Below are 23,614 nucleotides of genomic sequence, written 5' to 3'. Positions count from 1 at the left end.
CCTACTGTAGGTAACTCTATAGCTCATCTCTTGACACTAGTACGGAAGACTACTTTATCACCAACCTCAACCCAGAGTCTCTCAATCTTCACAGTCAACACACTTATGCCACTATCAGATCACAGCAAAATCACAATCTACTTGAACAGAGCAAAAATCAAACATGAAGTATCGAAGCCAAACGAACTTAAGAAATGCTATAGATGGAAGGAGGGTAAGTGTAGAAACCTACCAAAAAACAATTGGCCAGCAACAAATCCAATCCCTCTTAGACAACTTCCTGGACAAAATGTTTTCCTGCGATAGTGAAGGTGTAAACTTAGCAGTAGGAGGCTAACATATCAAATCAGCTAACATATCCCATGTTTATTTCCAGCCGAAAACCTAAGACAACTAACAACAATGAGAAATGGTTTGATGAAGAATGTAAAAACCTACAAAATGAATTGAGAAACCTTTCCAACCAGAAACACAGAGAACCAGAAAACCTTAGCTTATATACAAAGAAAAAAGTAGGAACAGCATGACAGAAAGAAAACTCATTGTGATTGGCGAATCCATAGAATCAAATCACTTCTCTGAAAATTGGAACACACCAAACAAAAACAACACGAAGAGGAACCAAGAGTAAAAACATATACCGTGCATTCGGAAAGTATTCAGACTTTTTCCACATTTTGATACGTTACAGCCTTATTCTAAAATGTACAGGACAAAATATAAACCCTCCAACCCAAAAAAGCCTGTGGTGTTGATGGTGTACTAAACGAAATGATAAAATATACAGACCACAAATTAAAATGGGCTATTCTTAAACTCTTCAACATTATCCTCAGCTCTGGCATCTTCCCTAATGTTTGGAACCAAGGCCTGATCACCCCAATCCACAAAAGTGGAGACAAAGACAAATTTGACCCCAATAACTACCGTGGGAAATGCATCAACAGCAACCTTGGGAAAATCCTCTACATTATCATGTCCAAGCAGACAAGTACATTTCCTCAGTGAAAACAATGTACAGAGAAAATGTCAAATTGGCTTTTTGGAAACAAATTTGACCCCAATCATTACGGTGGAATAAGCTTCAGCAGCAATCTAAAAAAAATCCCCTGCAGTATCATCAACAGCAGACTTCAAAATGTAATCAGTGAAAACAATGTCTTGAGCAAATGTCAAATTGGCTTCTTACAAAAATAATGTACCACAGACCATGTATACACCCTGCACACCCTGATTGACAAAACAAATAAAACAAAACAAAAGCGAAGTCTTGTCATGTTTTGTTGATTTCAAAAAAGCTTTTGACTCAATTTGGCATTAGGGTTTGCTATACAAATTGATAGAAAGCAGTGTTGGGGTAAAGCATGACATTATAAAATCAATATACACAAATAATAAAGACACAGATTTCTTTCCTCAAGGCCGTGGAGTGAGACAGGGATGCAGCTTGAGCCCCACCCTCTTCAACATGTATATCAATGAATTGGCAAGGGCACAAGACAGTATGCAGCACCCGACCTCACTCTACTGGACTCAGAAATCAAATGTCTGCTGTTTGCCGATGATCGAGTGCTTCTCTCCCCAACCAAAGAGGGCCTACAGCAGCACCTACATTGGCTTGTGAAAGTATTCACCCCCCTTGGCATTTTTCCTATTTTGTTGCCTTACAACCTGGAATTAAAATAGTTTTTGTGGGGTATATATCATTTGATATACACAACATGCCTACCACTTTGAAGATGCAACATTTTTTAAATTGTGAAACAAACAAGAAACAAGACAAAAATATATAAAACCTGAACGTGTATAACTATTTACCCCCCCGAAGTCAATACTTTGTAAAGCCACCGTTTGCAGCGATTATAGCTGCAAGTCTCTTGGGATATGTCTCTATAAGGTTGGCACATCTAGCCACTGGGATTTTTGCCCATCATTCAAGGCAAAACTGCTCCAGATCCTTCAAGTTGGATGGGTTCCACTGGTGTATAGCAATATTTAAGTCATACCACAGATTCTCAATTGAATTGAGGTCTGGGCTTTGACTAGGCCATTTACTATCATTTATTTTGGAAACAGTGTCAACCATAGAGATGCAGTACATAACGGACTTGTCTTGGTATAGACATTGCCGTTGAGAGATTCCACCTTTTTTAAACTGGGTGGGGATTCCAATGGGTTTGGCGTGACCAGCCAATAATCAGAGAGCGTTGTCTTCCTCAAATTGGGTTGCCTATGGTTTGTAAACCAAAGACTAAGGTCATATCCAGGAGCCAAGACCACGTGTTTGTTTGTGTGTTTGTTTGTTTGTGAGGGGGGGATAAATGTGTGTTTGGGTGTTCACACTTCATTTTCCAACGAGCCCATTCACCACCGGTGGTGTAGAAATCTCCTTGGCTGTGTAAACGTCTCAATAGCATTAGTGCTGCATGCAGAAATAGACCCCATTCTGACATGTTGACAGCGCCTGGTGAAAAACACCTCCGTTTGCTACAGTATGGCCGTGTCTCAAATGACACTCTGTGCAGTGCTTTAGACCAGGGACCATAGGGCTCTCATCAAAGGTAATGCACTATGTAGGGAATAGGGTGCCGTTTGGGACGTAACCTGAGATGTACCTGAGAAACCATTGGCGTTTAAACTAATTCAATTAGTCTTGTCTAATTTAAAGTTGGATCCGCAGTCTTAAAGGCACATTCGCTGAATTTGCGAGCTGTTATAATACACCTCTCCTCCTGGTCCGTTGGATGTAGACTTCTTTGCATGCGTCCCAGTGAGGCAGTGTTATGTAGGCACTGAATGTATAATGATGTTATACAAGGCTTGCTCATCCTAACTTGCCGTGTTCACTCTCTCTCACTCTAACTCTAACTCCCCCCTTCTCTCTTGAAGTCAACGCAGAGTGAAATCCAGAGAAGTAACTTCCAACTCTCATCCCTGTCTCACGGTACGTCCACTTTGTTAATAGTTGTTTCCCCCACTGCTTAGGGTGTGCAATTTCCCCCCCACTCTGCTTAGGAGCTCTATTTCTCTTTTCTCAGCGTGTGTCCTGTGTCTACCATTTGACTTGCGCCCTGCACTCAATTGCTCCATTGCGTCCAGTGCAATCGAGCTACCAGAACAAAGATTTCCCGTGCTGTATCTGTCCATCGTGTGCCCAGTCTGTCTATTGGGATGCTGGTGGCTGGTGCAATGATTAGCTTTTAAGATGGGATGAAAAATGAAACAATGCAATGTTTGTTCATTTATTTTTTGCTGTTCTTTTCATCTAAATATATAAAAGCCTTGTGTATTTTTATTGATCAGCTGGAGCTGTACAGGCAAGCCTTTTGCTTGGGGAAAATGTGAGCCGTCATCATGGCAGATTGTGTCCCGCAGGAGATAAAACACGCACGGGCGGGCACACCTCCAACACAAACCTCCACACACATCCTCTCCTGGCTAACACACACAGTCAAACACATCCCACCTTCTCCACAGGTCCTCACCCGGTCCAGTAAAGACAGATATGAACTGGGAGGTTTGATTACGGCAAAGCACATTTTGTTTCCCACTCTGCTACACTGATCATGATTAAACAGCAGCGTGTGTGTGTGTGTGTGTGTGTGTGTGTGTGTGTGTGTGTGTGTGTGTGTGTGTGTGTGTGTGTGTGTGTGTGTGTGTGTGTGTGTGTGTGTGTGTGTCTCTTTTTGTATTTTTTTCCCAGCGGCTTTTGTCTTCTTATTTTCACAGTGTGGTGTCATCGAGTCTCTTTTCTATTCATATCACAGCTCCCAGACAATGTGCGTTGTTTTGACTGCCATGTTGTGCCTGTTGTATATTGGGACGGTTGGTAACAACCTCCCAAAACATTCCTTATCTGCCCTCCCTCCTAAATTGCCGTAGGGGGGGGTCTGGGTCTGGTTTTCCCCCCACTCTGCACCGTACGATAGTTTCCACTGCCCATGCACCACCACTCCATTCCTCTATTGATCACAGCTGACCGCGGCGGCGGTGGTGTGTGTGGTACGTCCCTGGCTCCCTACCGTTTGTGACGTGCGCCCTCCTGCACTCAATTGCTCCATTGCGTCAAGTGCAATCGAGCTACCTCACACCCTTTGACCTTTGGATGTCATTGGTTTAAAGAAACTCGACTCTCAGAGGAAATTGACTGTGCTGGTGAGTAGACCTGGGTGGCATAACGTATACCGGGGTATTATCGAAATACCCACGGTATGATTTTCAATAACGTCCCCAAATTATAACATGACGATCCATTGTTGTGCAGCGCAAGAGAAGTGATCAAGTTACACTTGAAGTTCACTACTAATGTTTGTCAGCTAAAATATCGTATTACTATAAGAGTAACTATCTAACTATCTGTAACTATGTGCCCAATACATTTTCTCCAGCCCAGGGCTCCAGCTATACATTTGGTTTGCTAACTTGCTAGCTAAATGTCTAGGTTGCAAGATCAAGCTTCTTGAGAGTAGGCTTAAACACTGGTATACACTGATAAGGCCATACTGGGTAAAATGCCGTTTGGTCTCTGTTCTTTTTTAATCAGGTTTTTCATCCTCTCCTTCTAATCAGGGTCTGATTCAGATCTGGGACACCAAGTGAGTGCAATTAACTATGAGGTAGAAACAGAAAAACTGTGTTTTGGCCCTTTTGGACTGGAAGTTGCTCTGATGTACAGTATACACTAACAGTAAGTGTACTCTCCCACTCCAGGTATCTCTCCCCTAGAGAGCTTTTCAGCCCACTCCCAAAACCCCACCACCCCCTCTCGTCTCTACATACGGTCACCGCGCCCAGTCACCACATCAACAGTCACCGTGCATCAGGTCCCAACGGGCGCCCTAGCAGAAAGAAAGGGCAGGCAAGGACGCTCTAGCCACTAGCCACTGCTAGCTAGTGCCAGGCTAGCCAGGGCAGCAGAAGGCCGAGCTCAGCAGGGACAGCCCAATGCAATCTGTCTCTGGCGGAACACATGTCAGGCCAATACACATCACAGCCAGCTCTCTTTACCCAGTGTTAAAAGTCTCACGCTGATCCCAAACCTGTCACTTATTGGCAGTGGCACAACAGAGAACACAGATTAGTACAGGGTTTTGCCGTTTAGCTGCTAACCCCTGGTTTGGATACATCTTTATTATTTTATCGTTACATCCATGTGTTTTTTGTTATGAGTGAGATTTTGGTAGTGTTATTTGGAAGAGGGGAAAGTTGGAGAGCGAATGTGTGTTTGGGACAGTAAAACAGTAACGGGGAAAGTAAAGGAGAAGACATAAAAAGAGAGACTGAGGCAACGAAAAAGAGTTCCGACGAAAAGCCACTTCAATGGCTGATGTATGCCGTGCACTGCGAGAGAGACAGCCACACGATGATTTGGGGCCAGACAGTGCTGTCACACACCAAGCTGTGTGTGTCAAAGTGTGCGAGAGAATTATTCATATGCCTTGCTCTGTTTATAGTACACAGTTGATACTTTTTAAAGGGATTGCTGCTCTGAACAGAGGATTTCACTTTAAAGATGCGATCAAAATGAAACAATGCAACTTGTTGTTGCTGTTCTCGTCAACTAAATACGAAAGCATTGTGTGTTCTCTATTGTTCAGTTGGAGCTGCACATGCATCTTGCTTGGGGAAAATGTGAGCCGTCATCATGGCAGATTGTTTCCCACAGGAGATGATAAAACACGCACGTGCGGGCACACCTCCACACACATCCTCTCCTGGCTAACACACACAGTCAAACACATCCCGCCTTCTCCACAGGTCCTCACCCGGTCCAGTAAGGACGTATATGAACTGGGAGTGTAATGATGGGGCGGTGAGAACCTGTCGGAAGCAGGTGAAACGTTTGAATAAAACAACAACAACCAAGAACGCGATACTAACACAAGGCAGAACGCAAGAACAACACACAGAAATGAAACTGAAACAGAAACAATGACGCCTGGGGAAGGAACCAAAGGGAGTGACATATATAGGGCAGGTAATCAAGGAGGTGATGGAGTCCGGGTGAGTGTCATGACGCGCCGGGGCGCGTGACGATGGTGACATGTGTATCGGGACAATGAGCAGCCTGGTGACCTAGAGGCCGGAGAGGGAGCCCACGTGACAGGGAGGTTTGATTACTGCACATTTGTTTCCCACTCTGCTATACGGATCATGTTTAAACAGCGTGTGGTGTGTGACTGTTTATTTCTGCCCGGGGGCTTTTGTGCACTGGGTGTTGTCTACTACTAAACTAAACTGTATTATGTCCCATTGTACAAGTACAGTTTGATACAAGAAAAGCTTGTTTGAGACAAGCTATTGGATTATGCTATTTGGTATGAAACCATCAATTATGGTCTACCTCAGTCGAGGTAAAGCCCTGTTGGATTGGATTCATTCGATGCTCGCATGTGGAAGGGGGGTTATGGGGAGGATGTATAGCCAGTGGCACCGCGATGTATGGGACTGGTGGGCTCATTGTACGAAACAACAATGTGGTTTACTGTATTGTTTGTGTCACGCCTTGGTCTTAGTATTTTGTGTTTTCGTTTATTATTTGGTCAGGCCAGGGTGTGACATAGGTTTATTTTGTTGTATTTTGTTTTGGGGTTTTTGTAGTTATTGGGATTGCGGCTGAGTAGGGGTGTTGCATAGGCTAGGCTGCCCTCAATCAGAGTCAGGTGATTCTCGTTGTCTCTGATTGGGAACAGTATTTAGGTAGCCTGGGTTTCGCTTTGTATTTCGTGGGTGATTGTTCCTGTCTCTGTGTAGTGTTCACCAGATAGGCTGTAATAAGGTTTCACGTTCCGTTTGTTGTTTTTTGTATTTATTAAGTTATTTAATGTATCGCGATCATTCATTAACCTCATAGTCCACCCCATCACGCATGCGGTCGCGTTACTACAGCCTCAAGCTCATTACCATAACGCAACGTTAGCGATTTCTAAAAATCGCAAATGAAATGAAATAAATATGCCTGCTCTCAAGCTTATCCTTTTCTTAACAATCCTGTCGTCTCAGATTTTCAACATATGCTTTAGAACCAGAGAAAATCAATAATTTGTGTAAGAGTGGTGATAGCTAGCTTAGCATTTAGCGTTAGCATTTAGCACGCAACATATTCACAAAAACCAGCAAAGGGATCAAATAAAATAATTTACCTTTGAAGAACTTCAGATGTTTCAATGAGGAGACTCTCAGTTACATAGCAGATGTCCAGTTTTTCCTGAAAGATTATTGTGTAGGACACATCGTTCCGTTTTGTTACTATGCATTTGGCTACCGAAACTAACCGAAAATTCAGTCACCTACACGTCAAACTTTTTTCAGAATTAACTCCATAATATCGACTGAAACATGGAAAACGTTGTTTGAATCAATCCTCAAGGTGTTTTGTCATATATCTATTCATTGAAATGGCAGTCCTAGAAGCCTTCTTTGTTCTCTGATTCGGATGGAATAATACTGGTAGCTGACTTTTGCGCACCAATTTCCACGCAGACACCGTGCGGGACACTTGGCAATTGTAGTCTCTTATGGTCAATCTTCCAATGATATGCCTACAAATACGTCACAATGCTGCAGACACCTTGGGGAAACGCTAGAAAGTGTCCGTTCATTCCTGTCGCATTCACAGCCATATAAGGCGATCATGGAAAACGTACCTTCAGAAATCCTGTTCATTTCCTGGTCGCTCAAACATCTTGGTTTTGCCTGAAGCTTTTGTTATAAGGCACTCACAGTGAAAATCTTTGCAGTTCTGGAAACGTAAGAGTGTCTTCTTTCCAAAAATATCAATTCCAAGCATAGTCAAGCATCTTTTCGTGACAAAATATTGCGCTTAAAATGGGCACGTCTTTTTATCCAAAAATGAAATAATGCCCCTAGAGGACTAACAGGTTAAAGAACATGAGTAACAACCACGCTGCATTTCAGTCCGACTCTCTTTCTACAAACGAAGAACGCCGTTACAGTTTAAATGTTTTATTGACTGGGTAAACCCAACGGGATGCGTCATCTTGTTTTCACCGTGGTTTTGAATTCAGTTCAAAGAAAAGCAACATCAACGTCAACAGTTCTAGCGATGACATGGTGCAACGGATGAAAAGAAAAGTGAGACAAATGCACCTGCTCACAAAACAAACGTACTAAACCATTAAAAAGACCATGTCTGCAGATGGATCGGTGGTGTTCATTTGAAAACATCAAAAGTTATCGGGTGGATGAAAATAAGTAATTCCACTCTATCATGTTTGTGATTAAACCATTAACAGTGTTCCAAAAAAATTGTCCACCTTATTCTTAGATTTTTTTGCAATGATATTTTTTTTATTCTGTTTTCATATTGGGTTGCAGAATAACATTTGGGGCCTGGGAAGCCCTCACCTCCTGGGTCTAGAAAGCCCTAACCTGGAGCTAGAAAGCCCTAACCTCCTGGCGCTAGAAAGCCTTGGCTCTTCACTTGATTGTGGTACAGTCGTTCCCATTCGCACAGCGAAGAGCAGGAAGCCACGAAAGGTGTTATGGTTACAATGATCACCAAAAGGCCCCTTGTCCTTTGGGAAGACACATGTAGACCACATCTCCCACCTCCAGCTCGAAAGTTAGTGCATTAGATACGTGTAAATTGTCTACGTCATTTAATTCTCAGTTAAATGTAACTTTCTGGTCATTCTTGCATATACACCCAACAATACACCTGCGGAAATAAGTGATGGTGAATCTAAAGTAGTAAACTCCTTTGAGTGGTGCTGTGAAGATAACTGTGAGTCGCAGGCTGTGCCGATGTTTGTAATGACAGTACCGTAGACAAGGGTGGTTTCAGTATTGAATGGTCCTACAGCTCCTGAACCAGTCAAACTAGCAGAGAAAGGCAACCTTTGGTCTGTCTGCACTCACCCTCTCCAGCTCCTCCACCTTGTTCCTCTGGAGCTGCAGTTCAGTCTTAGTGACGCACAGCTCCACTCGAAGAGTCGTCACCTCCCCTTTCTGCTCATCCAACTCCCTCTCACTGGCAGTCACGCTGGCCATCCATGGTGGACAGCTCAGCTGTTTACCCCGGTTTCTTTCTCTCCTCTACCTTGTTCTTCCGGAGCTGCAGTTCAGTGTTAGTGGCGCTCAGCTCCACTCTCTCTTCTACCCGCGACAGCACCCAGGATGTTCACTTTGTCTCTCAGCACCCTCAGCTCAGTCCAGATGTCAGGGGTGGTGGGGGTCTTGCCAGTCACCTCTTTGTGGCTTGTCTCGGGTAGCGGCATAACCATGACTGTCAATCACACTCTCTCCCTGAGCCCATACCCCAAACAGACAGTACAGCAACACCAGCAGAAGTACAGCACCCCTCATTCTAAAATGATTGTATACAGGCTCAGTGCCCTCCTTTACATCCACAAACCACTTGATTAGTCAATAGGGAGAATTTGACTTATGTCTGGTGGAACTGTTTCATAGGAAAGCACAGGCTGGACAAACACAGACCGATATTACATTATAGATGTCAGTTATATCTGTTTCTTAAGACCGTGGGAGCACACAATGTATTACATTTTAAACTCAGCACTCTCATGACAGTAGCAGTCTCCTAAAATGTATGTTTTTGTTGACTGGCTTGAGTTACCATGTGGTGTTTACATGAAAAACTCTGATTTGAACCACATTAGGCTATATTGTGTCGGGTAGTGTTTTGATCGGGTTTGTCGGTCGGTCCCCCGCTCGCCTTCTGTTTCTCTCAAGTAGGCACCCACATCCTTATGTGGGCGCACACACACACGTGCAGATACACGTTTTCTCTCACTCTCCCTCAACCCCTAAAGAAAAAACGAATCAAAGCAGGCAAATTATGTTATGTTATGTCGTCGGCTTGAGACGAACATGGTTTGGGATAATTGGGCTGTGTGCTTTACATAACTCCCCAAAAGCGCTGACTTCAACCAAGGGATCAACTGAAGAAACAAACATGGCAAATTGTCCTCATCTAAGATTATTTACCCTCCCGAAGACATCTCACTCTCCCCTTCAAAAGAGTGTTAAGTGTCTGGCGGTAGCAAATGATCCATTATTATTATTATTATTATTATTCCCATTGCTGCCGGAATGCCTTTGTTTAATCTCAGCGGGTTTCCGCAGGATAAAAGGCAGTCAGACTCTGGGGAGAAAGGATTCAAGAACAAACTTCATCACGACACGAGCATTCAAGAGCACAAGGAATTGCAATTACCAAGCAATTTCAGACACCAGACCGTGGCAATGTTATGTCATGTGGTTTGGGAGTGTGTGTGTTCGTTACACCTTAATTACGTCTATGTTTTGCTTGGTCATTCTCTATTTGCAACCTTTGCGTTTCGTCTTCGTACTTTTCCCCCGGGAGTAAGCTTGACCTAAAAGCTCTTGTCATGATGGAGCTTAATTGTATTAGCTGGCATCAATGTCCCCCTTATTGAACAGGCACTTAGACACCAGAGTATTTAGCTTAAATAGCTAATACTTGCTGGTGGGTGTATTTGGTTTACGCGCACCGTCTGAACGGTCAGTTAGTTTTGACCCACCAGGTTTTTTCCCCCAGTAGAACAGAGATGGACCTGATCTGAATCAATTGACTAGAGATTAGTGACTGTACACACTATACAATAAAAATGCCACCTGGAATGTGTGTGTTACGATCCCATGGGTGTGTCTCTGCCTATGTGTGTGCATACTGTGCTTGTCTGTGTGTGCGAAAGAGAAAGACCATTAGTATCTGTCCCTGGCAGACCATTAGTATCTGTCCCTGGCAGACCATTAGTATCTGTCTGTGGGTACTCCCGGTCCATAATCTAGCCGCATGGTCTGGTTGCTGCAGGTATTGAAAAAGGACTGTGTCATACGTCCATTCCCTGGAAGGATCCGTAATGTCACAGAAGCCAAAATCAACAACAGATCATCAGATCACTTTACACATTTGGAATCGTAGGTGGGGGAAAAAACAGGACAAGTCCACCTGATGCTTTTTTCCCCTTCTCTTTAACTAGGCAAGTCAGTTAAGAACACGTTCTTATTTACAATGACGGCCTAACCCGGACAACGCTGGACCAATTGTGCGCCACTCTATGGGACTCCCAATCACAGCTGGATGTGATTCAGCCTGGATTTGAACCGGGGACTTTAGTGACACCTCTTGTGCTGAGGTGCAGTGCCTCAGCCACTCGGGAGCTCTGTAGTGCCCCATATTTAATCTGTGGTCTCTTTTTTCCTGAAAATGAACCTCTTTATGGCAGACTATTGGTCTAAACTTGACTCTATAGGAGGAGGCAGTGATAACATGGAACTCATAAAATTGATACAAGGGGGGAGGACAATGCTTAAGTAGGTGATGGCCACAAATCTATTTACACTATTTGCAGGAAGAACCTACTTTTCACCTTTCAAAAGGTCCAAAAAAACATAAACAGATGGTGAGTTATGCCTACTTCTTTGCATGCTAGATCTCAATTATTAAAATGAATTTCATCCCTTGTATCAATTTTATGAGTTCCATGTTACCACTGCCTCCTCCTATAGAGTCGAGTTTAGACCAATAGTCTGCCATAAAGACTATTGCAGACCGCAGATTACATATGGAACACTACAGAGAACAAAATCATCAGGTGGGCTTTCGTCACCTATCATTCCAAACTCCAATAAGAATACAATATGCATTATTTTCTGGGCTGACTCCTAAAAAAAAAAGGTGAATTATTGTTTGGACCAATTATAGTTTCCGCAGTAAATGTGTGGAAAGCAACAGAGACGCATTCGAGATCTAATCTTAAATGGCATTCATACTCTCCAATAGGGCGTAAAAAGGAATTGTGTGGATCTAGGAAGGGTATTTATACTTTCAAAGATACATGAATGGACTCTTTAGCTTCCAGGAAATCCACTAGTGTTTTAATGTCCCGGGGGTGGTTGAATTCTGGTAGAATTCTGGTAGTCAACGATATATTCTCTGTACCAAATATTGCCATTAGATCTAATGCTGATGTGGGTTTGTGATGAATCTGAATTGAACGCGATTGGAGAGTGCGATTGGCAGGAACCACAGCTGCTAAGAAAATGATTGTACCAAGGTGGATACCACCTCATCAGTTACCATTGCAGCATTGGTTCTTCAAATTTAAGGAAGTTATCTGATGGAACTGTCCACAGCCAGGATTCACAGGGCCAGGGTGTCTACTTTGGACATCTGGGGGAAAAAGCAGCGGTAGACATTTCTTAACTGCAATCCAACAGATCTGTACATCTACGAATGGATCTCTATAATTTGTAAATGATTTCTGATGTTTGTACTATGCAAGGTGTATTTATTTATCTGCGTTTCTATTTCACAATAGATTTCTAGATATGCTTAGATTACCGGGGGGGGTTCAATAAAAAAATATATACAGTACCAGTCAAAAGTTTGGACACCTACTCATTCAAGTGTTTTTCTTAATTTTTTACTTTTTTCTACATTGTAGATTTTTTTATTTATTTCACCTTTATTTAACCTGGTAGACCAGTTGAGAACAAGTTCTCATTTACAACTGCGACCTGGCCAAGATAAAGCAAAGCAGTGCGACAAAAAACAACAACACAGAGTAACACATGGATAAACAAAAGTACAGTCAATAACACAATAGAAACATCTTTATACAGTGTGTGCAAATGTAGTAAGATTAGGGAGGTAAGGCAATAAACAGGCCATAGTGGCTAAATAATTACAATTTAGCATTAACACTGGAATGATAGATATACAGATGATGATGTGCAAGTAGAGATACCGGGGTGCAAAAGAGCAAAATAAATAACAATATGGGGGTTAGGTAGTTGGGTGGGCTATTTACAGATGTGCTGTGTACAGGTGCAGTGATCAGTAACCTGCTCTGACAGCTGATGCTTAAAGTTAGTGAGGGAGATATAAGTCTCCAGCTTCAGTGATTTTTGCAATTCGTTCCAGTCATTAGCAGCAGAGAACCGGAAGGAAAGGCAGCCAAAGGAAGAGTTGTCTTTGGGGATGACCAGTGAAATATACCTGCTGGAGCGCGTGCTACGGATGGGTGTTGCTATGTTGACCTGTGAGCTGAGATAAGGTGGGGCTTTACCGAGCAAAGACTTATAGATGATCTGGAGCCAGTGGGTTTGGCGACAAATATGTAGAGCGGGCCAGCCAATGAGAGCATACAGGTCGCAGTGGTGGGTAGTATATATTTTTTATTTCACCTTTATTCAACCAGGTAGGCCAGTTGAGAACAAGTTCTCATTTGCAACTGCGACCTGGCCAAGATAAAGCATAGCAATTCGACACATACAACAACACCGAGTTACACATGGAATAAACAAAACACAGTCAATAATACAGTAGAACAAAATAAAACAAAAGGTCTATATGAGTGCAAATGAGGTAAGATAAGGAAGTTAAGGCAATAAATAGGCCATGGTGGCGAAGTAATTACAATATAACAACCAGTGATATATATATATCTACAAGTGTGTGTTGCTATGGTGCCCAGTCATACTCGCTTCATACTCGGCGACGAGTATGAAGCGAGGGCCAACCAACGAGAGCGTACAGGTCGCAATGGTGGGTAGTGTATAGGGCTTTGATGACAAAACGGATGGCACTGTGATAGACTGCATCCAGTTTGTTGAGTAGAGTGTTTGAGGCTATTTTATAGATGACATCACCGAAGTCGAGGATCGGTAGGATGGTCAGTTTTAGTTAGAGTTGTATGGCATTGACGCTCGTCTGCAGGTTAGTTAACACAGTGTCCAAAGAGGGTACCAGAAGTATACAGAATGGTGTCGTCTGCGTAGAGGTGTACCAAAGAATCACCAGCAACAAGAGCAACATCATTGATGTATGCAGAGAAGAGAGTTGGCCCAAGGATTGAACCCTGTGGCACCCCCATAGAGACTGCCAGAGGTCCGGACAACAGGCCCTCTGATTTGACATGCTGAACTCTATCAGAGAAGTAGTTGATAAACCAGGCGAGGCAATCATTTGAGAAACCAAGGCTGTCGAGTCTGCCAATAAGAATGTGGTGATTGACAGAGTTGAAAGCCTTGGTCAGGTCGATGAATACGGCTGCACAGTAATGTCTCTTATCGATGGCGGTTATGATGTCGTTTCGGACCTTGAACGTGGCTGAGGTGCCCCCATGACCAGCTCTGAAACCAGATTCCATAGCGGAGAAGGTACGGTGGGATTCGAAATGGTCGGTGATCTGTTTGTTAACTTGGCTTTCGAAGACCTTAGAAAGACAGGGTAGGATAGATATAGGTCCGTAGCAGTTTGGGTCTAGAGTGTCACCCCCTTGGAAGAGGGGGATGACTGCGGCAGCTTTCCAATCTTTGGGAATCTCAGACGATACGAAAGAGAGGTTGAACAGGCTAGTAATAGGGATTGCAACAATTTCGGCAGATAATTTTAGAAAGAGAGGGTCCCGATTTTCTAGCCCGGCTGATTTGTAGGGGTCCAGATTTTGCAGCTCTTTCAGAACATCAGCTATCTGGATTTGGGTAAAGGAGAAATGGTGGGGGCTTTGGCGGGTTGCTGGGCATTTGACCGGGGTAAGGGTAGCCAGGTGGAAAGCAGGCCAGCCGTAGAGAAATGCTTCTTGAAATTCTCAATTATAGTGGATTTATCAGTTGTGTCAGTGTTTCCTAGCCTCAGAACAGTGGGCAGCTGGGAGGAGGTGCTCTTGTTCTCCGTTGACTTTACAGTGTCCCATAACTTTTTGGAGTTAGTACTACAGGATGCAAATTTCTGTTTGAAAAAGCTAGCCTTATCTTTCCTAACTGCCTGTGTGTATTTGTTCCTAACTTCCCTGAAAAGTTGCATATCACAGGGGCTATTCGATGCTAATGCAGAATGCCACAGGATGTTTTTGTGCTGGTCAAGGGCAGACAGGTCTGGAGTGAACCACGCGCTATAACTGTTCTTACTTCTACATTTTTTTGAACAGGGCATGCTTATTTTAGATGGTGAGGAAAGCACTTTTAAAGAACCACCAGGCATCCTCTACTGACGGGATAAGGTCAATATCCTTCCAGGATACCCAGGCCAGGTCGATTTGAAATGCCTGCTCACTGAAGTGTTTTAAGGGCCGTTTGACACTGATGAGGGGTGGTCGTTTGACCGCGGACCCATTATGGATTTAGGGTTGTACCTGGTAGGTTCCTTGAGAATTTGTGTGAGATTGAGGACATCTAGCTTAGATTGTTGGACGGCCGGGGTGTTAAGCATATCCTAGTTTAGGTCACCTAACAGTACGAACTCTGAAGATAGATGGGGGGCAATCAATTCACATAGGGTGTCCAGGGCTTAGCTGAGGGCTGAGGGGGGTCTATAACAAGTGGCAACAGTGAGCAACTTTTTTCTGGAAAGGTGGATTTTTAAAAGTAGAACCTCGAACTGGTTGGGCACAGACCTGCATAGTATGACAGAACCCTGCAGGCTATCTCTGCAGTAGATTGCAACTCCGCCCCCTTTTGCAGTTCTATCTTGACGGAGAAAATGTTGTGGTTTGGGATGGAAATTTCAGATTTTTTGGTGGCCTTCCTAAGCCAGGTTTCAAAAACCGCTAGGACATCAGAGTTGGCGGAGTGTGCTAAAGCAGTGAATAAAACAAACTTAGGCTTCTGATGTTAACATGCATGAATTCAAGGCTTTTACAGTTACAGAAGTCAACAAATGAGAGCGCCTGGGAAATAGGTGTAGTACTGGGGCTACAGGGCCTGGGTTAACTTCTACATCACCATAGGAACAGAGGAAGAGTAGGATAAGGGTACGGCTAAAGGCTATAAGAACTGGTCATCTAGTGCGTTGGGAACAGAGAATAAAAGGAGCAGATTTCTGGGCACGGTAGAATAGATCCAGTGCATAATGTACAGACAAGGGTATGGTAGGATGTGAGTACAGTGGAGGTAAATCTAGGCATTGAGTGACGATGAGAGAGGTTGCATCTCTAGAGGCACCAGTTAAGCCAGGTGAGGTCTGCATGGGTGGGGGGTGTGACAAAAGAGCTATCTAAGGCATTTTGTGCGGGACTGAGGGCTCTACAGTGAAATAAAATAATAGTAACTATCTTAAACAGCGGTAGACAAGGCATATTGACATTAGAGAGAGGCATAATGCAATCACAGGTGTTGATCAGGAGGGCTAAGACAACAACGGGTAAATGGCGATGAATGGGCGGCAAGGGTCAGTTAGGTACACACAGGACCTGAGTTCGAGGCTGGGGCCGACAGATAAACAAAATGAGGTACCGTGTTGGTGAACAGTCCAGCAGGCATCAGCTGTGTAGCAGAGTGATCATAGGGTCCAATGAGCAGCAATAGGTGAGTCAGGGGGCCGTTCGGTACTCCCTACTATGCTAGGTGAGCAGGAGACACAGCGTTCAGAAAGCTAGCGTGCCGTGGCTAGCAGATGGTTCTTCGGCGACATCACAACGTAAAAGCCTGTTGAAACACATTGGACGATTACGTCGGCAGAGCAGTCGTGATGGATCAGCGGGGCTCCATGTTGACAATAAAGGGTCCAGGCCAATTGGCAAATATTAGCTGGTATACTTCGTCGGCTAGCCGGGACATGGGCCTAGCTCGAGGCTAGCTCAAGGCTAACTGGTGCTTGCATCGGGACAGAGGAGTTAGCCAACAATAGCCACTCGGTTGCAGCTAGCTAGCTGCGATGATCCGGTGTGATGGTCCAGAGCTTGCGACAGGACTCCGGTAACGTGGTTGAGAAAAGCAGTCCGATATGCTCTGGGTTGATATCGCACTGAGCAGACTGGAAGGTATTGTCCGAGCTAAAGCCGCTGGTGTCCGAGCTAAAGGTGAAGACCACTAGCAGTGGCTAACAATGACTAGTAGCTAGTTAGCTGGCTAGCTTCTGATGGAGGTTCCAGTTATAAGTAATAAAAATAGCAGATCCGTACCACATTGGGTGAGGCGGGTTGCAGGAAAGTATATTTCGTTCGTAGATGAAAAGTGAGATTAAAATATATCAGAAAAAAAATACGAAAAACAGAATATTTACACGGGACAAGGCAAACACACGTCCCACTGCTACGCCATCTTGGATCAGAGCCAATTATAGTGAAGACATCAAAACTATGAAATAACACGTATGGAATCATGTAGTAACCCAAAAAATGTTAAACAAATCAAAATATATGTTCTAGATTCTTCAAAGTAGTCACCTTCTGCCTTGATGACAGCTTTGCACACTCTTGGCATTCTCTCAACCAGCTTCATAATTAACACTGCTGGCAGATTCCCATTTTTACTGCGGGCCCCAAACGCATCCCAGAATAGTCTCTCTGTTGCAAAACGCCGCCTACACTTTATTCCCACTCAGCGCTAATAAGAGACGCCAGGCTGTGTATGTGTGTGTTATTTGCCACTTACGTTGAGTTAGTTTTTTCCCTCCCAGTCAAACATATATTAATGTTGTCAGCACTAGAGAGTATGGAAGAGCTATAGGGAGACTGCGAAGTGGCCGCTTGAGAGAGAGCGGGAGGAAGGCTTTGAGAGAATTCAAGCAATTTAGTTTGAGTGTAGCACGTTGTAAAAGGATGGGAACACAGCTGAGACAAACTTGGCTTAGACGAACACGCTCATGTGTTCATGCTCACAGTCACTCCCCTCTCTCATTTTCCTCCTCTTTATTTGTCCCCCCCCCCCCATTTCACATCTCCTCCTTCCATTTTTCATTTACCTCGCTCGCTCAACGTCCCTCTCTCTCCCTGTGCCCTACCTTCCGTATTGCTTGCTATTCCTACATCCTCCTGTCTTTAGTGTACCTTCTCCCTCTCTTGCTGTTAGTGTTTTTGCCCCTCTTGCCCTCTAAATTTCTCCCTCGCTGTCAGTCTTCCTCTCCTCTGCACCAGTCCTCCTCTATTTGTGTATGCACCCCCCACTCCCTCCATCCTCTATCAAGTCAACACTGTTGCTGTAGAGTCTCAAGGGGCGATACATAGAGAGAAAGAGAGAGAGGTTGAAAGCGAGAGAGCGGGCACCAGGTGAGGCACCGCATGGCCCGGAGCTCCCGCTAAGCACATTAGCCGCTGACGCTAACCCAAGCTCTGTTCCCAGCGGATGGGCCATACTGTAGCAGCTAGGATTAAAAAAAACGGCACCATGACCTCATTCTCTGTTCACGTCAAATCAAAGCCTCCTGTTTACAAGCTACCGCTGCTTCCGTCGCCACCGCCTAGTCAGCTATTAGTTTATCTAATTTTCTCCGTATCTCTTTCTCTCTCGTGGTCTCCCGCATCCCCCCTCACTCTGTTGCGGTACGAGGAAGATTGTGAAATAGTTTACAGCGGTGGGTGAAGTCAATGATTATCACCACACAGCCTCAGGGAAGCTAACAGTGCCCTTTAGCATTTGCTAGCCTACCTCTGCTCTACTAGGCAGTAGGGTTGGAGAGTATCCAGATGTTCATATCATCATACCACCCTTCTCTCTCACATTTACAGTATTGCCGGCTTAGTACACAAGGGGGCGCCAAAAATACAAAAAAAGCACATTGGATGTCTATTACCAGAATGCTAACAAAATTTGCACAAGTAATAGCACATTTCCATGGAGGCTGCTATCTAAATTAGCTAAATGTGCACAAACAAAAATAAACGCATTGTATAGACAGGCAATCCAGATCATAAAGTTATACATGTATAGGTAGGAGCTACCAATGTCATTTTTGAGTTTGGACATTTACAAGCGAATGTAAACGAGAGACATTGTGCAAATTAACAAAGGCTTGACGCATGCTTGTCTGGAGGAAGAACGGTGCTGTGTACACACTGTGCCTGTGTGGAGTCTGGGAGTCGCTAGGGCAACTGGCCTGCCTGCTCTGCTAGGAGAAGAGGGGGGAGGAGAAGACAGGCCCAGAACGAGAGGATAAAGAAATGCAAGGAACCAGCTACAGTGGCGGCTGTACAGATAAATGTTAAGAAGCAGTGCGGCTTGGTTGGGTTGTGTTTCGGAGAACGCATGGCTTTCGACCTTCGTCTCTCCCGAGCCCGTACGGGAGTTGTAGCGATGAGACAAGATAGTAACTACTAACAATTGGATACCACAGAATTGGGGAGAAAAGAGGGTAAGAAAAAAAAGAAAGCTTAACCTGTTGCGACGAGCCATCCCGGATCCGGGATCGTGAATACAGCCTCAAGCTCATTACCATAACGCAACGTTAACTATTCATGAAAATCGCAAATGAAATGAAATCAATATGCTAGCTCCCAAGCTTAGCCTTTTGTTAACAACACTGTCATCTCAGATTTAAAAAATATGCTTCTCAACCATAGCAAAACAAGCATTTGTGTAACAGTATTGATAGCTAGCGTAGCATTTAGCGTAGCATTTAGCGTTAGCATTCAGCAGGCAACATTTTCACAAAAACCAGAAAAGCATTAAAATAAAATCATTTACCTTTGAAGAACTTTGGATGTTTTCAATGAGGAGACTCTCAGTTAGATAGCAAATGTTCAGTTTTTCCTGAAAGATTATTTGTGCAGGAGAAATCGCTCCGTTTTCTGCGTCATGTTTGGCTACCAAAAAAAAAAAAAAATTCAGTCATCGAAACGAAACTTTTTTCCAAATTAACTCCATAATATCGACTGAAACATGGTAAACGTGGTTTAGAATCATGTTCGTGTAAGTCTCCTCTCTCCTCTCAATCACTGGATGACTGCGTGCAGCTTGTAGATTACGCAGCAATTTCAACAAAGGACACCGGGCGGACACCTGGTAAATGTAGTCTTATGGCCAATCTTCCAATGATATGCCTACAAATACGTCACAATGCTGCAGACACCTTGGGGAAACGATAGAAAGGGCAGGCTCATTCCTGGCGCATTCACAGCCATATATAAGGAGACATTGGAAAACAGAGCCTCAAAAATCCTGCTCATTTCCTGTTTGAAGTTTCATCTTGGTTTCGCCTGTAGCATCAGTTCTGGAGCACTCACAGATAATATCTTTGCCGTTTTGGAAACGGCAGAGTGTTTTCTTTCCAAAACTGTCAATTATATGCATAGTCAAGCATCTTTTTGTGACAAAATATTGCGCTTAAAACAGGCACGTTTTTTTATCCAATAATGAAATAGCGCCCCCATAGGTTGAAGAGGTTAACATGATGATGCCCCGTGATCCTATTAATTCAGCCACTTACTTAGATAATTAGCAAGTTTAAATTAGGGGTTGCCCTAATGCAGAATTCCTTGTTCATCACACCCGGGGGGGAAAAACAAAATACTGTACTGTTTTGTAAACGCAGATCTAAAATGCTTCTTATTGTAATTTCTGCTCAGCATCAAACTAATGTTGTGCTTCAGATGCACTTCTCCACTCGGATGAGAAGTCACAAACGGGCATTCTATTAAAAGACAACCGCTTTGACTGATGTGTTGCTACTCTTCTCCAGTATTCTTCTCTGTGTATAGCTCGGTAAAATGCAAGAGGTCTTTAAGCAAAACATTTAGGAAATGTAGCTGGTTATGTTTTTTCTATGATACCCATTAGAAATATGATGGCCACGCATCGTTTTTTTTTTTTTTTTGCAACAAAAAATACCTTTCTTTGTCATTGTAAGCTCATTTACTCATCTGCCAAATAGCATTGCGCTTCTGTCGTCACCTGATGGAAAATGAAGCTATTTTCTGCCGAATGTGTTGCTCTAATGTATTGTCTGTGAAAACCATAGTTGCACGGCTCTGATCATTCGATTGAAGAATAAAGACTGTTGCCTCTCAATATAGAACGCAATCTCTTGTCAGTAACACAGATGGACTCAACTGCTCCCGCTTTCTCCCATTGTGCTATTTACTAACAAACGTGTGACTGGGTCAACTGTTTCTGGGGAACTACGGGAAGCTTCATCATGTAAAATAATGTGACTGGTGAAATGAAGAAGGCGATCAGCTTTAACTTTGAACATATTGCACAAGTTGACACGGGTATTTACATCAAAAAATTGCTACAAATATGAAAATGTATTGAAAAACAAACAAAAAAACAGTTTCAATGGTATTGGCGGTATTTAAAAAACCATCCCGTTCCAAATACCCCGGTATACGGTATACACATTAATACCGCCCAAGCCTACTAGGCCGTACATTGGAATCTGCAGACTTGTATGAGAGGAGTGCACTGTATTGGATAAAGCACTCCGTTTATTGTCAATACGATGTGGTTATGTATAAGACCGTATTGATAATGAGCTGGGAGTGTATAGGCTCTTGTTGAAATGAGCCGGGATGATGTAATCCACCTGTCAGGGCCACCCATGTTGATGTATCTGGTCAGTCAGAAAGACTGGATCGATCTCCACAGGGATACTGTGATGGGACCTTTGTGCCGCTACACACGCCCCACACTCTGAGAGACACCTGCCAAGGGTTCACACTCCAGCGCAAAGCTCCTGTACGTAGGTTCACGCTCTTTAGGTCAGCTGTCTCTGTGTGTGTGCGTGTGTGTGCGTGAGCTAGTTCCCCCTTTTCCCCTAAGCGGGCCTTCCTTTCCCTAATTTCTAATGAGCTTTTTATGCGGGCCAATTGGAAACAACAACAGTGGCTTGATTCTTTTATCCCAGCATTTCAGAGTAGGACGAAGTTTCCATGTTTCACTGGTGTAAGGTCAGTATTGCATGTTCCAAGCAATTGCTTAAGGTAAACTGATCTTAGATCAGATCTGTGTCGTCGTGGTAACTTCTACCAGGAGCACTAGGGATTTCAAGGCATGAAAGCGCTAAAGCAGTGTAGATATAGGGTCAAACGAGCGCTTTAAGTGCATACAGTATGTTTGTTATCCCTGGTGTGTGTCTGCTGTTTTCCAAAGGATCACACAAACGGTGTCAGACGTGAATGTTTTGGAAGTGAGTGGGTGTGTTTATCTGTTTTTGTTGTGTGTGTCTATGTGTGAATAAATGAGTGTGTGTGTGTGGGAGTAAGCTTCAAAAGCCACTGTGGGGTGACTGCAAATCCTGCTTGACTATGAATGGAACTGAAAGGTGGGGTAGCGAGGGCTGTGGATTTTTAGCAGTTCAGTGATGTGGCGATGCGTGGTTCTCTATCGCCGTGACCGTCTTGTCTGTTTTCCGACAGAACGACAAGCACTTGGTGTTACGAAGAATGACCTGAACGTAACACAATACTTTGTGACTCATTGAGTGATTTGTAGCCTTTCTCATGCGAGTCGTCAGAGAGATGTCCTTCGTTCTCTCAAGTGTGAGTGGAAACGGTTTCGACTTTGTATGTGTGTGTGGCTGAGAGAGAGAGATGGCAAGACTTGCTGCCATTGAAGGCCACTCAGTCCAACAGAGGCAAATCATCTACTCACAATGCCTTGTGCCACATCAGAGGGTATCTCCAAGGGTTCCAAATGACCTCTTCACATCAAATCAAATTTTATTGGTGCCATACACATATTTAGCAGTTGTTATTGCGGGTGTAGCGAAATGCTTGTGTTCCTAGCTCCAACAGTACAGTTAATATCTAACAATTCACAACAATACACACAATCTAAAAGTAAAAGAATGGAATTAAGAAATATATAAATATTAGATCGAGCAATGTCGGAGTGGCATTGACTAAAATACAGTAGAATAGAATACAGTATATACATATGAGATGGGTAAAGCAATATGTAAACATTATTAAAGTGAATATTGTTCCATTATTAAAGTGGCCAGGGATTCCAAGTCTATGTGTATAGGGCAGCAGCCTCTAAGGTGCAGGGTTGCGTAACCGGGTGGTAGCCGGCTAGTGATGGCTATTTAACAGTCTGATGGCCTTGAGATAGAAGCTGTTTTCAGTGTCTCGATTCCAGCTTTGATGCACCTGTACTGACTTCACCATCTGGATGATAGTGGGGTGAACAGGCAGTGGCTTGGGTGGTTGATGTCCTTGATGATCTTTTTGGCCTTCTTGTGACATTGGGTGCTGTAGGTGTCCTGGAGGGCAGGTAGTTTTCCCCCGGTGATGCATTGGGCAGATCTCGCCACCCTCTGGAGAGCCTTGTGGTTGCGGGTGGTGATACAGCCCGACAGGATGCTCTCAATTGTGCATCTGTAAAAGTTTGTGGGTTTTAGGGGCCAAGCCAAATTTCTTCAGCCTCCTGGGGTTGACGAGGCGTAATTGCACCTTCTTCACCACACTATCTGTGTGGGTGTACCATTTCAGACCGTCAGTGATGTGTACTCTGAGGAACTTTCTACCTTCTCCACTGCTGTCCAGTCAATGTGGATGGGGCGTGCTCCCTCTGCTGTTTCCTGAAATCCACGATCAGCTCGTTTTGTTGATGTTGAGTGAGAGGTTATTTTCCCAGGGCCCCAACCTCCTCCCTGTTGTCTCGTTATTGATGGTAATCAGGCCTACCACTATTGTGTCGTCTGCCAACTAGGGCTCCCCCCCCATTAGTGGGGAGAATGTAAAACTGACCTTAGAGCAGTCCCTAGACGTAACCTCATCCTACTTGGTGATTTGAGTAAGATTGTCTTTTTTCCTATAATTTGTTTGTCTCTCGTTCTTCTCCTTTTCTTTCCTTTTATCTCTCTCTCTCTCTTTCGGTCTTCCACTGGTCACCTTGAACGAGACATTCGTGGAGATACAATGGCTTTTTAAACATTCAGTGT

The 23,614-nt window shown here is 43.9% G+C and overlaps 1 protein-coding gene across 2 annotated transcripts in view; it reads left to right on the top strand.

Annotated features, from left to right (window-relative positions):
* adarb1b (adenosine deaminase RNA specific B1b) overlaps nt 1–23,614 on the top strand; it is a 173,957-nt gene that overhangs the window by 82,052 nt on the left and 68,291 nt on the right. Inside the window, exon 3 of one of the 2 annotated variants that reach the window (XM_035773172.2) lies at nt 2,890–2,944. The exons of the other annotated variant lie outside the window; for it this stretch is intronic. The gene's annotated coding sequence lies outside the window, so the exon portion shown is untranslated. The remainder of the gene's footprint in view (nt 1–2,889; nt 2,945–23,614) is intronic. 2 annotated transcript variants of the gene reach the window in all.

This window comes from Oncorhynchus keta, chromosome 7, assembly GCF_023373465.1.
Source record: "Oncorhynchus keta strain PuntledgeMale-10-30-2019 chromosome 7, Oket_V2, whole genome shotgun sequence".
Taxonomy (NCBI): domain Eukaryota; kingdom Metazoa; phylum Chordata; class Actinopteri; order Salmoniformes; family Salmonidae; genus Oncorhynchus; species Oncorhynchus keta.
The sequence above is the reverse complement of the archived record's forward strand: the minus strand, read 5'-3'. Positions and strand labels throughout refer to the sequence as shown.